Here is a 16,151-nt window from a genome sequence, read left to right as displayed (position 1 = left end):
TCAGATCTCTGCAGCTCCCTGCATATGGTCCGCATGATATGCGGTTCCTGGCTAGTGACTCACTCGACGCCGATATAAAGAAGCCGTTTCAGACGGAGCGAGCAAACAACCCCAGTTTTGCCGTCCCAGGCTCCGCGGGACGAGGGACGCAGCCTGAGCCGGCCCAGCCAAGCTCGGCTCTAGCGGGATGAGCCGGGAGCGGCTCCGCCAGTCCCGCCACACTTTCCTGAGAGTTTTCTAAAATTGCCTTTTCTGTCTGATTTGTGCTGTGGTCAAAAATAATGTCTAAGATTACAAAAATTGGGTTTATCTCTTACCCAAAGAATGGGTTTATCTCTCTCTTTCCAGGTTGTTTACTTGGTTCATTCGATATCACTTTGCGGGGAGGGTGTTTGGTTTCAGTGTTTCCACTGTCTGGTCACTCGGGGAGTTTCCTTTTGTTCTTCATGCGGGCTTTTTTTTCCTGATGATGTAAAGAGAGCGAGAGGGAAAAACCTTTTAAGTGTGATGGTTCAAGCCACAAAAAGTGGCAGGTGGACTCACACGTCAAGTTACAGAAACCAAATCCAATCAGCTACTCATTAATAAAAGAAAAATTTATTGTGGAATTGATTAAATTTCCAGTGGACATTATGCTAGATGAGCTCACGGTCAGATCTGTGGTGTCAGGTTTACACGACATTTAGTCAGCATTTTAATTTTTTTTTTTTTGGTAGTTTTGAAATTTTTAAATCACTTTAAACACATACAATTCAGCTGTCATTATAGAGGAAAAAATTAATGGTAGGGAAAGTTGCTGAAATTACATCATCTAGAATTTTTCACACAGATGGTTATCAGAAACCATATACAAATGTCTCTCAGTTTTGTGGGCTGAGCTGGTTCCCAGCACTTTTCCCTTTGGACACTCAGAATTCTGAATTCAGAACCTGGAAATTACTCTCTGTAACTGAGCAAACAAACTGAAAAAAATTCTCAGGAATCCCAGAATTCAGCCATGTAGCTATCTTTAACCTCTCTTCTTTTTATTTAAAGCAGTAATACGAGATCCAGAGCCATTTAATTAATTGGAAATTGTTACACTTAAGCATGTACAAAGGAAGGATCAAAAGGGATGCCATGGCCATTAAATAATCTAATGGCAATACTATTAAGTAAGTGATTAGTGTGTGCAATAAATGGCCAGACTGTGCTAATGAGATCTCACATATATCCTAAGTCGGGTCTGATCCTTTGCACAGGAAAGATCACCTCGTGCTGTTGATTCTCTGTTGAGGGATTCCTTTTCCAGGATATCTCCTGCATGCACAACATCATCTGTTCTCAAGTCCCAGCATTTGCATTCTCAGCAGTCCTTTGCCTAGGAAAGCCTTCCGGAAAGTTCCTGGGAATTCTGACTGAGGAGAAAAATCTGGATCCTCTTTTCTGGAGATCATTCAGGGATGAAGCACTACCATATTCCCTGACAGTGTAGCTGGTGGGCAGGTGACTCCTGTGTTCAAGTCCCAAGCCACTGACTAGTACTGAAGAAAGAAGCAGCTCAGAACATACTGACTAACCTGTGATGGCACTTCCATAGGTGTAGGAAAATCCATAGGAATAACAGGTGCTGACATAAGCAGGTGTGATAGATTAGGTGAATAAAAGAACATTTAAAAAAAAAAAAAAAAGAGAGAGATTAAAAGCTCCACCATAAGGTCTGGGGAAGGATTCCCAGCAGTGTGGAGAGGAGGATGCTTCAAACAACACCCAGATGAGACAGTCCTGGAATCAACTCAGACCCCAGGACTCAGAAATCCTCCTCTGGAGATGGTTTCTTGGGCCACGTTGCTTTCACATGAGCAACCCCACCAGACAGAGGATTAATGGCAATTTTTCTGATAAAGCACCTGGACCCCTGGATTATGCAGGCACAGCTGCCAGGGGATCAGGCAAAACAACCTCTTTTCTGCTTACCAGTGCAAAAGCCCCCTTGAAAAGAGATCCAAGAGCAATCCAACTCCTCTTACAAACGATTTCCTGATCTTGACTGCTTACAGTCTGCCACCCTGGCTCTGGAAAAGTTAATCCAGGCTATGTGCATTGCTGGGAGTGGATCCCACCAGACAATGTAACGCTCTAATTAGGTAGTACCAAGGCAACTGTTTACAAGTGTGTTCCAAATGCCTCCCTTGCCTTTGCACCCTCCTACTGCAGCAGCAATATTTAGTAGAAGCGTCCTAGGTATAACTCTCCTGGGGCTTATTCACATGTCAGTCAGCTCAGCATAAGTACACTGTGAAAACGGATGAAAACAAAAGGGGGTGAGTTTCTGTCTTCCTTGGGAAGCAGTGGGTTTGTCAGGAGAAGGTTTTAGATGCATCAGTGAACATTCTCCAATAGGCACTGACAAAAATAAAACAGGAGCTCGCTGTGGGAAGGGCTGCCCTGAAGCCTGTAGTTTGTTGCCCAGGCCACATTCCCAGTGAAAGTTCACTGATGGGACAGAAGTCTCTGCATCCCTGTGCCACCAGTCCCTCCCAAAATCAATAGCAGCTCTCCCATGGGATACCTTGGCTGCTTGGTTGTAACATCACGTGAAAGAGGATGGGAAAACTCGGCCACCCTCATTATTGTTTCCTCTTCAGCCATGATGTGTCGGTGTTCCTTGCTCTTGGAAACAGGTTCTGCTGAGCTGGGGTGGAAATGCAGCAGAAGATCCGGTGACTGAGCTGCTCGAGGGACACTGAGTGCTCTTGTCACTGCACATCTCAGCAGGGAGGAATTGGCAGGGGACAGAGAGACGTAAAAATGGTGCTATGGGAGGTTCAGAGTTATGATGGATGAGGCTCTGTCTGCAATGCTGTCCTTTTTATCCACCTCACACCATAAGCTCTTGGCAAAAGAGCTGTAGCATAAAGGAATCACTTCACTCCCATTGAAATGCAGCTGCGTTAGACTACTCAGCTGTAATCAATGAAAGGAAAATACTCGGTGCCTTTTAAGCTGCAAGGGGAATTTACAGAGGCATAATGAAATTATTCAGTGTGAATTCAGCTGGGCTGCAAGTAGGGGCAAAAAACCTTCCCCTTCCAAACCAGGAAGCAGAACTTTATCCAGAAGTTACTTTGGCTTTCTGTGATCACCAGAAGAAAAACGACACTAAAAGGTCACGGATATTTCTGAGCTGATATGGCTGGGTCTGACTCAGACCAGTGGAAATTACAGGATATTGTCCTGGAGGGCTCTTGTGAGTTAATATAAAGTTTCCTGGAATGATTTACAAATCTGAACTGCACAGAGGGATACAATGAAGGGAAATGGGGAAACTCAGGTTACACAAAGCACTGCAGAGCATTTGTGAAAGTCATTTTCTAACGGTCGTGAGTAAAGAGTGGAGGCCCATGAGTTTCTGGCATTTTATACACTGCCAAGTACTTATTTACCTTAACATGCCACATTTCTGTTACTAAAATAAGTAGTCCTTTCAAGTTTGTTTGTTTTTTAAAAAAGAAGGGTTTTTTCAGCGTGTTTGCTACTGAATGAGCTTGTACTTCACAGTCAGGCTGATGCATCCTATTATAGGAGAAGAGGGTTGGATTAGACCTGCAGGCTCACCTAGAAAATAATTTGGCCCCTCAAACACTTGTTTGGGTAAGCCATGGGAGAGCTAAGGAGGTAGTGGAGGGCTGGGAGAAAAGAATAGATGGTAGAATCTTCAAGGAACAGCAGAATAATGATCCTAACATCTGCCTTGCAACTCTAATGCAAATAGCATAACAATAAAACATGCTATTAAGTTTTTACAATGGAATATCCAGGAAGATCATCAGACAGGTGACTTGAATGGATCTCTGATGGTTTCTGCCAGCTGGGGAGCTCCTCTCACTGGCTGCACAGGGAGGGGTTTATGAAGATAACATGCAGGTGTGGAGGGTATGGAGCAAACCCAGCTAGAGGGACGGGGAAATAAAGAGTGTGTATATGGGAAAGGGAGGGAGCAGGTGGCATTTCTTTCTGGAACCAAACTATTAGAAGTACAGATGACATCTAAAGTGACAGTTCTTGGTTCCTAGTGAACATGAACAGCAGCCGAGGGCCCGGAGGAGATGTGGGTTGGTGAGGAGGGGCTGGGATGTGACTGGTGGGACAGGGCTGGTACGTGATGTAAAGCTGCACCTTTTCCCCCAACACATGTCTGCAATTATTTTGTTTTCCTTCCCACATGAGGCCCTGTAGCTCAGCTCAGGGTCTGGCCCCTGGAAAACTGCTGTTATGCTGCTACCAGTGAGGTTTCACTGGGGTGAACTGGGCTCGTGGAGTTTCCTGTGGCTGAAACGGCCCCAAAAGCTCCTGCTCCAGATCCCTGGGTTTTGGAAAGTGTGTCCCAGCTGCTCACTCAATCTCTACAGAAGACTTGCATGTGTTTTCTTCCCCTTTTCTAATCACTCAAATTCAAATACCAGCCAGATACTAGCTGTAAAATATTAACCAGTTATACAACACCTTCTGTGGCAGTAAGTCCTGGTATGAGGAGAATTTCTCCAGTGTTACACACTGGTGAGAAACACCAGGCTTACAATTAGGAGAAAAAAAGACTGAAAGAATGGAGTAATACAGCTGGATATTTCCCCTTTTTATTTAGAAGTAGGCAGCTAACATTGGACTATTCAGGATTCTGGCATTACTATAGAAAAGCCCTAATTAATATGCATGGCAGTTTTTTCATGGGTTTGTGGTGACAAATTTATATAAGTTTATCTAGAAGATTTCTAAAACTAATAGCATTTGTCGTATGAATATTATACAATTAATGTCTAGCTGAAATACCAGCAGTCTACTATTAATTTTAACATAAGAATGGAAACGTTAACATTATCTGAATTCCAATTAGTGTGGGAAGGAGCAAAATACCACTAATGGGGAAAAAACCTGTTCTCTACTATTCCATTCTGCCCTGTGCTCTGCTTGCTGCCCAGGTGCTGGGACATGTCTGCTGCTGGGGAGTTGTTTGAAGGCACTGGGAACTCAAAATGGAAAAGATTTTATGAGCAAAATGCTCTCAGTTTGAAAATGTGATGACATTTGGTGTATCACAGACTTAATTTGTGTCAGCCTTGCATATGTGACGGTTTATTACCAGTACCCAAATTTTCCAAAGTGCCAATGCATTGTACAAACACTGCTCCTGTCGTTTTCCACGGCTGTTCACACACCTCTTCCTGATGGCAAATAAGGGATGCATTGCAGTCACAGGGCTGCTTCTTGCTCAGTCATCCTTCCAAAAAAAAATCTGGAAAAAACAGTAATTTAAACCCCATTTTTCCCAAGTACAGCAGCATCCCACAAAACCACACGGGCAATGCAAGCTGAGCTTGGTCCTGCCCTCCAGTAGCGACCTTGGAAACCTTCTCCAGGTCATTTTTTGGGGGAGTTTTGGGTGTTTCTTAATTTTTTTTTTTTTTTTGGTGAGTCCTTCTACAGGAATGGAATCTCAGGAAAATATTTCAGGCACACCAGCCTGTGATCAGCTGCTCAGGCTTGTGTAGCGCCAGGAGGCTGCTCTAGGCATGATGCTCCTGTGTCTCCTATAGAGAGGCAGAGGAAAGTGAAGCCCAAAGGCAAGGCAGTTTTTAACCTTAATTTCCAGCTATTTTCAGAGAGCAGATGGGAAGATGGAGACATGTTCTGCTCTCTGGACCCTCACAAAAATCTGGAGGCTGCAGAAGTGCTGAATGCCAGAGCCGAGAAGAGCATCGTCCGTGTAGCGCTGAGTGGGGAAAGGGTTGTGATATAGCTCAAAACTTGAGCTCACAAATTCCTGCAGGAGCATGGACAAGCTGATTTTGAGGAGTGGTCTCACTGGGGAAGAAGAGAAATAAGTTCTCAAAACCATTGATTTGATCTGGGGTGTTTGGTACAACACCCAAAGCCTCAGGCACTGTGGGATGTGCCACAATGGGGATGCCTCCTGTCCTGACTTGGGGTTAAAGTGTGGAGGAGAGCTGGCTCTTCAGAGAAAAAATCCTAGATGGTTCCCACGAGCAAAGAAAACTTATTCTCCCTTTGAAAATGTCTCTTCTACTTCAATTTAGGTAATCTCTAGCAGCAAAAAGCCAAATTCCCACCTTTGGTTACACCAGCATTGCTGCAGAAAGCTCCCCCTCAGCCACACTGACACCACTGCAATCCCAGCACGCAGTGGAGAGGATGAGAACACTTTTACAGGGACTGGAAGTGCTGGGAATCACCCTCTGGTGAGCCAGAATTCAAGAGTGGCAGCACTGCTCATTATGTGATATTAATAGTGTGATTTGAAGAGGCCACTGCTGCATTTGGGCTCTGAAGTTATACAGCACCATAAGCTGCTAAACACATAAAAACATATTACCCTTTAAGATCTTGATTGTCTTCAGTTTACTGTGCCTGCTCCAGAGTGTTAGGCTTTACAAGGGACAATATTACAGTACATGGGATAAAACTACTGTATCATCACTGCAGCCAGAGTGGCTCGTGCTGTGCTCTGTGGGGACATGGCCATGTGGAGAAGCCAGGAGGCTTTAATGTCTAAATGATTAGTGCATGGGATCCAGGGAAAAAAAGTGACTACACAGGTCCAATCTTGTTCTCCAGGAGCAATGGCACCCTCCAGAAAGCTGATATTCTTCAAAGCCTCTTCCTGAGATGGTAAATTCAGAAGATGCTTCTCACAGTGTTTTATAAAATATTTTTTTCCCCATTCCAGGCTCTGCACAAATGTTTCTAGTGGGAAAAATCTTTGGCTTGAGCTGGTGCAGAATGATGTTTAGGGCCACTAGCAAAAAAAATTTGAAGAGAAAAAGGCTCCTTTATGGACCACATCTTCTAGCACTGCCTGTTGCATCTTTTAACTCAGAAAACTTACTGGGGATTTTGTTCTTCTGGCTTTGTCAAAGAAGATGTTATTTCTTTAATATATTTTATCAGTTAAATGGTGTATTTAAGGTGTGTGGTGCACCCAGTGGCACTGTTGAATGACACAGTCCTGCTGTCTGGCTCCTCTAGGAAGGTGCTTTGTAGAAATCCTCCCTCCTGCTCCAGGAAATCAGGCTCTGCCATGATTTCCCCTCAACACATCGGGCAGGGATGCACAGGGATCCTCTATGAACTTGTTCTGGATCCTTGAGACTGCAGAGCTGATGTGTTACACCAGGCATCTGAGAAGTCTCCCTACAAAAGACAGTAACCTGGATTAAAATCAATCTAGAAGATCCCACAGTTATGGCCTGGGGTTTGATTTGTGAGCAGTAGCTGCTACTGTGAGTATCTGCAGTGGAGTGAAGGCAAAGCCACCACCTAGAAAGAAAAAAAAGGGAGAGAATACCTGGAATCTCCCCAACACTGCTGCCACACGCCTCTCTCTGAGGGAGCTGCCCTGCTGCCTCCTCGGGAAAATTCCTGCAGTTTTGAGTGTTGGGAAGTGAAAGTAACATTTCACAAACACACACGAGCAGATTTCTGCCAACTCCAAGCCTACGAGAGGATTTTTCAAAGGCATGTTTGACAGGCAGTGTGGTGGGACTAAAGGATTGGAAGAACATTTTGACAACTCGACTCGAGCAGGTAACGGCGTGGCCTCGTCTTGGTTATTTCTATCCAGATTGAGAAGGTGGAGAAAGTAGCCAGACATCCTCCTATCTCACTCAGCAGTTTATCTCGAATTTACATACACTAATCTATGCCAAACTCTTGTGAGAACAGCCCTGCCTGATAAGATCCTGCCCCTACGGTGATGGACATCCCCCTGAAAAATCTGCTCTCACCAGATTTTGCTGACGAATTGGAATCTCATGCCTTAACCCACACATAATTTTGCCTGGAGATTATAATGCTATTTTAATTTTTCTACACTTGCTGTAGCAAATATTACAGAATGCAAATCCCCTGGTATGAAGATACAGTTATGTAAGACCTCATTTGAAGGGTCTTATTTAAGAATGCACTTAAGCATATGTTGAGTTTCATCCTGAAACGTGAGGGTCTTAAAAATGCACCTGAGAGTTTTCCTTCCCCTCTCAGGGATTTAAATAAAATACTCTCTGATGCAATTCTCCTCTGTAAGATGACTTAGCAGAAAGAACAGTTCTTCAGACAAAACCACGTTCCTTTTCAGGAGAGAGTCTTTCCTAAATTATTTGCATTAGAAGGTTTTTTTCAGTGATGTTTAAAAATCACTGCATAAGAAATACTGTGCCGTGAAAAAAAAAAAAAGACTAAGTGAATTTTTCCATTTAAGCCTCAAGGAAAAAAAAGAAAAAAAGGATATCTTGGACAAACAATCTTTAAACAAAGGGAAGTGTGAGTTCATGAGAACATTTCAGATATTCACACGGGGGTACGATGGCAAAAGAAGCTCTGCAAGACTAGCAGGTATTTTTTCCCTAAAATCTGTTGAAAAGACAGACTGATTCCTTTCCTAGGGACAGCAGAGAAGTGTATTAAGCTTTGGTTCATTCCCAGCATTCAGTGAAGAGAGTTTTTGGGAAAGATGCCAGACACTGTGGACCAAGTTCAGCTCCAGCCCAAGCAGACAGAATTCCCACTGAAATCAATGGGAGTTGCACCTGCTGACTTTGGAGTTGAATATGGCCCAATATGTGGATACTATAAAGGTTCTGTTTCCAAAGTTTCTCCTGGCTTGTTTTATGGGAATGTGGACCTGGCGCCAGGAACGTCAGAAGACCAATAAATTCACTATGGGAACTTCCAGGGCAATGACAACTCTCTCGCACAAAACAAGCCCAGGAGCTCACACGACGCTGAGGGACACATTGCCACTGTTCCCCCAGTTCATTTGCATGGATACCAGTTTCAGAAATGCTGTGAGAGAAGAAAATGGGGAGGGTGTGACTGGGAGAGACACGGGGGGGGGGGGGGGGGGAAATGCTTTGATTGGTTTGTCCAAAGAATTTGGATAAATATTTTAATTACCCCAGATGTTTGTGAACTTGCAGGAATAGCGGTCCTAAGTGACTAAGGAGGGTTTATTATATTTGTACAGGCTATTTGATGGCTGGTCTCAAGAGCTGCCACGCTACGTCTTCCCAATTTGGACGGAGTTTTAGCTGTGACTGTCTCCAGGGGCAGAATAAAAGTCCAGACAGGCTGGAGGAGTCCATCCAGAAAAAAAAGCAGTAGCCTGAATGTATCCACGTGGCTGAATACAGAGGAGTTAACAAAAGCATTATGTAAAGGAGCCAGTTTGTCTCTGTTGGGGTTATAATTGGCTGGTAACTGGGATTTAAACAACTGAGATTCAAAGTCCGTTTTTTGAGTAATTGCTCTATTATGGAACCAGTCTCCTCACAAAGCACATGTGTTCTTGGCAAGTGGTTTGTAGGTAGTGGAAGCACAGGAAGAGAAAGTTAATAGTGCAATACAAGAAATAATCCTGGACCCTCTGCATTAAATAAAGAAAAAGAAAGAAAAGACAGCTTTAATTCTTTTAAAATTGTAAAAAAACCCGAGTTTTAGATCCACATCCTGTATCATGGTTTGTCCTAAAGTTTTAAAATATTTGAAGTTGGTATTTCTGACTCAAGTTCATTTCCTTGATACACCAACCAAGAGCCTTCTATACCTCTGATGTATTTGTCTAAATGCAGTAGTTTCCCAAAGAAGGTGTGGAGAAGGAGACATTCACTTCTTCTTGGCATGGGCATTGTGCCCACTCTGAACACTCACACGTGGAATAAAGAGCAAGGGCAGAGGAATGGGTTAAAGGCAATGAGTGTTGATGGAAACCTGTCTTTCAAAGGAATATTGTAATTTCTTGTATTTGGAAAGACTGTTTTAAAATTTCTTTTCCAAGCTGCTTATGATTAACAACCTTCTTTCCATGTCCTCCATCTCCAGACCAATATTCCTTCTTCTACCACTAAACCCATATGAGTCATCCATTTCAAAATCTGTGGTGGTCATACAGAACATTCACACACACATACACAGAGCAAATTAGGGGAAAATTGATGTCAAGGCCTATCGAGTATGAAGGGCCTTTTAAAACCAACCTTCAGAATGTGCTAATATTTACACATTCCCAAACCACCTGGAAATATGTTCCAACTGCTTTAAAGCATTTTCAATACCATTTAAATGGATGTACAGCCATTCAGGGTTGTACATTAATTTACCCTAAAATCCAATTTGATCCTGTCCATAATTTGATGCCTTTGAAAAAAATACCCGCCCAACCCTGAATTTTGTAGGAAGTCAAAAAAATCTTATTTCAACCAAGAAGGAGTCAGGTTTTTTTTTTTCTTCAAAAATTTTCAGAAACATTTTTTTTTGCTTTTTATGCTGGAGATCCAATTTATTAGTTTTAAGGTTGTGCTTTTCCATAATCTTCTTGAATAAACATTTTTCTTTCTTTTTGCAAATATGAGATAGTTTGGAGTTCCTTAGTTTTGTAGGAGTTTTGATGCTAGCATGTCAATGAACTGATGGAAATGGGGATTAATGAAAACATATATTCTTGTATGTATTGTGCACATGTAATGTTTAGGTCCTTTTATTCTGTATGGAACTCTATCAAAGATTTGGTATAAATGAATACCTACAGTCTATAATTCCATAATTTTATCCTATTTAATCCCCTATTGACTTTATTTTGGGTTCCATTTATACATTCTGCCAAATTAGAACAAATAATCTTAATTTTCATATATTCAGCTCCATCTGGAGTCAACTCCAAATGCAGAGAGGAACCAGAAGTTTATTTTGAAATCGTCTTAAATAAATGATTGTATACCCAAGGTTTAAAAAATACCCACAAAACCAAAAAACCCAGAGGCATTCATGGTCCTTTTAATTCTCCTGCAGGTAAAAGGGCTGAGCTTTATGTCACTGGAATCAATCTGCACTTGTGTTTCTTTCTTCACAGCAGCGATAATTATTCTCCTTACGAATGAACTGTGGCATTTAATTGCCTATAAACACATTTTAAGATCTGGAGATGGATGTTGCTAATCAGTTGGAAAATACAGCAAGTTTCCTCCAGGTATTGATACGATTACAGCATGTCCCTCTCGCTGCTGTGGGTCAGCATCACGTCATCCCAGAGGGCACCTGGGTGGGCCTGGTTCATAGAATCCTAGAATGGTTTGGGCTGAAAGGGATTTTAAAGCTCCCAACCCCTTTCCCATGGGCAGGGACACCTTCCACTAGACCAGGTTGCTCCATGTTCTGCAGGATTCATGCACGTCCAAAGTTTATTTAACAAGTGAAAACCCAAAGTGCTCAATCCAAAAGTCACATGATACAGTAGGGACAGACCCTTTCTACCCACCTCATGGAGGTAAAAATCTGATCCCTGCCCCAGTTAGGCTGGTGGAATTCTTGCTGGTGACATGACATATTAAACTTAAAATAGACATTGCTTTAAAAGGGTTAATAATACAAGATTAATGGCTGTTAGGAGCTAGTTGCAGACATCAGGAGTTTGTGCTATAGAATGTAATAAGCACATCAACAGATGGTCTGGTAGATGCTTATAAGCCACGGTTACAAGCACGGGATTGACCTGTTGGACTCCCTAACAACCTCCACAACTGACTGGCCGTGTATTCCAACACCTCCCAGCCACTCATTAACTCCCGGTAAACTATTTAGGCACAGGCCATTGATATGCAGCGTGATCCCATCGCCGGTGTCTGCAGCAGGAGCAGGATAGAGCCCCAGCGACCCGCAGCACTTTATTAATTCAATCCATTAGCGGGAGGCAGGTTCTGACAGCCGGGGAGCCGAGAGGCACCGGCAGCGAGTGGCAGCGCCCGCCGCTCGCTCCTGCCACCACATCACCTTCGAGGTGCCTTTCATCGCCGATTTCTCGCATCCACACACACACAAAAGAGGAGACGAACGCGAGGTGTGGCAGGGAAGGGGTATTGCCGCTGCCGTGCCGCGCCGCGAAGGCTCGGCGTGGCTGCAAAGTGCATCGACAGCCCCTTAAAAACGCTGTCAAAAAGGCACAAACATCAGCATAATTTATCGGTGGCTATTTTAGGCAGGTGCACGGGAACTCTAAATATATGGCATTCACCGCTTGCTGCAGTTGCTATGGATATGATATCTCAGGCCTGTAACTAGGGTTATAAATGCTGTTGTGTGCTTATTATTGTTGTTGTTATTAAAACATGAATTTTATAGTTATTCCTGCTCAGCTGCCGCCTTTAAATCATCCATGTAACTGCACATTCTTTGTTTGAAGGAGGGAGGTGTATGGGAAAGAGGTAATAAACAATACTCTTTCTGCCTTCTGCTTTTCCTTTGCTCCAGAAGGGACCAATCTTGAGCTAATGTTTGCAGTAATATTGGGGCCAGGAGAAATAGAAATCACCCAGAGCCACAGAAATGTCCTTCATTTGGGTCCATGTGATTAGCAGTCTGGTATTTAAGTTTTTCCCACATCAAACGTGTCCAATTGGTTTTTTTCCCTCCATTTTTCTTCAGAGGTTGTTCTCCTGCAGCTGCAGGATTCTGCTCAGCCCTCTTGCTGTTATGGTGAGATGGTTGCTTCCACCCAAATCCTGCAGATCTGGGAAAGGGAAGGTGGCTGGAGTCTGGAGGGGCTCTACAGACAGAGGAGTTAATGTCAACCTGCCCACCCAGCATCCATCCCAGAGTGTGCTGTGCTCCTGTCCCCTTGCCAAGAGGAGACCGAGTGTTATCCTGCAGTCGGGAGCCTGTGAAGGTCATTGGTACAGGATTCGACTCAATGCAGAGCAAAAACTGGCAAAAAACTGGAAAACGTGGTAAAAATGGGCAACCCACATTTTGCCTGACATTGCCTGGCTTGTTATGAGCCTGTAAAATGCAGTTTATAAGTGGAGATTCGGGAGGGGGGGAAGGAAAGGAGTGGTGTCCAAGGATTTCTGTGTGCCTTTCAGGTGTACAAATCCCGCTCACCCAAGCTGTGTAAAAGATGTATCACTCACCCAGGCATAATTCCTACCTGGAACACTTACAAATCCACACCTCCCTGCTACAGAAACGTTCAGCCTGCAGCAGAGCCTGGGCAAGGTGAGCTGGCAGCACCGGGAGCCCCTGGAGCAGAGGAGGTGGTTCTGGTGGGTGCTCTCAGCTCCTGGGCCATTGCAAAGGACACTCGAGGAGCTGCAAAGACCTTCCAAGGAGCAGCACCAAGGAGCAGACACAGGCAACGCTCCGTGACAGCTGACCTTCGTCCCGGGGAGCTGACATGGCTGGAGAAGGCAGGAGAATAAATTTCAACTACTCCCCTACGCCGGTAATACAAAATGTTCAGATGCTTAAAGGTTACGACAAGCGAGCGTCTGGTAAAGAGGTCAGGCTGCCCTGAACGTGCTGCAGAAGCCAAAATAAAGTCTAGTCAAGCCTATATGGAGCATGAGCACCGAGGCAGGGAAACCAGCGAGGCCTCTCTCTCCCCAGTGGTGGCCCCAGAAAGCAGCGGTGAGGCCGCTGTTAAAATTAAAGTATGGCTGAGTATGAGGATATTTGCCTTGGGCAGATACATGTTTTGAGAGACCGGGGTCAGTGGCTGTTTTAACCGCGTTGTTTCATCCCCACTGCCACACTTCCCGAGTTTTCCACTTCAGTGGCATTTTGAACAGGACACAGGTATGCCGGTGGCATTGGGCATCACACTCTGGAGAGAGCAATGTGTGTGGGGGGGTGTGGTTGTGTGTTTCCTTCTGTCCATCTGTCTGTCTCAAGGACCATAAACCAGCAGTGGACAAAGGGGAGGTTCAAAGCCCAGCGCAAACAGAGAGGAGGGATGATTGTAGAACTAACAGGACGGAGAGGAAAAGCCATTTCCTACCACCAGGGAAGATCAAGTCATGACAAAATGATTTCTTAATGACATCTATATTTCAGGCTTCCTGTGGAAAAAGAAAGCAGAAGACGACTTTGCACGAATCTACACACACAACAGGCAGTGAACAGTACACACCTTATTTTTAAAAAGTTTTATTTATTATTATTATCTCATGTGGGAGGCTTTGCTAAGGATCAGGACCTCAGTGGGTTGCTGGGCAATAACAAAACACAAACTGCTACAGTTTATAGCTGAGCCACTGGACAAGTTGCAGCAGGTAAAAGAAGTGGAAATGAGGTCTAAGTTGGTGGAAGAATGACCTGATAAAATAAACAAGCTAGAAAAAATGAAGAGACAGTTTTCCCAAATCTCATCCAAGATTGCAAATGGCAACAACTTGGGAAACTTTCTCCTAACACATCTTTGATATGTTCAGATGGACTTGGGGAGACTACAATCTACAGGAATTTTGCATTTTGGCCACCTCATTTAATCCATTGGCCACAATGTTTTTGTTTTGGGCTGGGTGGTTTTGTATCTAGTCAGTTTTACTTCCTTGTGATGAAGTTCCAGCAAAATATTTGTAAACACTTTTTGGTCCAAAGAAAGGCCAAAGCTATTCAAGCTGCTGTAAGGATCTGCGAGGTGTTCAGCCACAGGATGCCAGATCTGGGTTCCCAATAAGCAAAACTTCTCAGCACTTATATCAACCTCCTTTGCACAGGTCTACAGATAAAAGCAGAGGCAAACAGTGTTGACAAGGAAACATATTTCATCATGAAGCATCTTTGCACGTCACCATGAAAATTAACTTTAATTTGTCCAAATTGCAACTCGTTAATTTTGCACATGGTACGCGTAGTACAGCGTGCTTGAGGTTTTCATGGTCAAATATATGGCCGTGGTGTGGCTGTACATGTTGAAAAATCCTGACTTAAATATTTCCACTGAAAATAACAGGAACAGTCTTGGAGAAAGACATCAACATGCAGGAGCCAAACGTGATTAAAAGTGCCACTGAAGCTGAGCACGTGCATGTGCATGGCTGGCACTGGGAGCTGCCCAAAATGGGAAAGGGTGAGGAATGCTGAACACTGGGCACAGGTCTTCTCCTAAGAGGTGAAGAGAACAGAGCTATGGGCACATCAGCATTCACACAAAAAGGGATTCCCCCTGTGTACCTCCACAGCATAAAAGGTAAAGACATCCTGGAAGAATCCAGCCAGACAATTCCAAATTATGACTTTTGCATCAGCAGCTCAGGAGGATGGAGAGCACAGCAAACACCTCTGGTTCAACACTGTGTTTTCAAAAAACTTTTTAAAATAATCTGACAGATTCCAGAAACAAACTACGTTATGACACCTATAGGACTGTGTTTACATGAGACTGGAAGCTCTCTGGGGGCACAGCACATCTTTTTGTTCTCTGCTTCTGCATCATCCAGCACAACGTGCTTGTCCATGACTTACCCCATTCGCCAAAGTAATGAAAGAAAGGCTATTTTACAATAATAGAACTTCTTTATGACAGCAGAATGATCCACCACAGACATGCAGCTCCCACTTCAGTTCTGCCTTTACACAACAATACATTAATTAGTAAATAACACATTATAATTTATGCTGCATCAGTGCTACAACACAGACAGAAAGGACACTTGTACTGCTCAGCACCTGGCACAGCTGTACCCAGCAACAATTTAAACAGTAAAAATTTATGGGACATGAAGATATTTCTGGTTCAATTTGAGGACTTGAAAGTCTGTCTATGGTAGACACACACGTGGCAATCCAGGATTGTTTCATCACCTGATTTTCCTGCACAGAATCCTGAGAGGATTGTGATACCACCCAAATGGGCACAGCCTCGTGCTCTGAGTTATTATTACTGAATTACTGCATATGTGTGCACATGTGGCAATTCTGCCCCCCTTGTGCTCAGTGATGATCTTCCCCTTAACTTCTGTAATGCAGAATAGAACCTTTTCACCTTTCCTGAGGGGTAAAAGAGCTAATGTGTAACTCAGATAACTGAACTGTTCTGACACAGAAAATGGTATAAGAATGGATGGAGAAACCACAAGAAGAAAAACATCTATAAGGTTGGGGGAATGATGTGGTAACATAACAGAAGGCTATTGTAATACAAGATGTTCAAGGAGAATTTAGGTTTAAATGTAAAAAACTTAATTTTGACATTTACATTAATAATGTGACATTTGCAAATTTCTTAATGTAGCCTTTTTTTTTAAAAAAAAACAAACCCGAACCCTAGAGTATAGCTAATGCTCACAGATGTCTGCTTTCTTATACTTAAGCATCAAATTGCTATC

The 16,151-nt window shown here is 43.5% G+C and overlaps 1 long non-coding RNA gene across 1 annotated transcript; it reads left to right on the top strand.

The window, feature by feature from the left end:
* The first annotated feature begins 11,523 nt into the window (after nucleotides 1-11,523).
* LOC127475237 (uncharacterized) lies at nucleotides 11,524-14,252 on the top strand. Its single transcript, XR_007906142.1, has 3 exons — nucleotides 11,524-11,615; nucleotides 12,469-12,770; nucleotides 12,906-14,252. It is a non-coding gene; the product is annotated as an uncharacterized LOC127475237 (long non-coding RNA).
* The last annotated feature ends 1,899 nt before the right edge of the window (nucleotides 14,253-16,151 follow it).

Source organism: Manacus candei, unplaced genomic scaffold (assembly GCF_025592945.1).
Source record: "Manacus candei isolate 608988 ecotype Guabito, Panama unplaced genomic scaffold, ASM2559294v1 h1tg000046l, whole genome shotgun sequence".
Taxonomy (NCBI): Eukaryota; Metazoa; Chordata; class Aves; order Passeriformes; family Pipridae; genus Manacus; species Manacus candei.
Note: the sequence above shows the minus strand (reverse complement) of the source record. Positions and strands in the feature narration are given on the sequence as shown.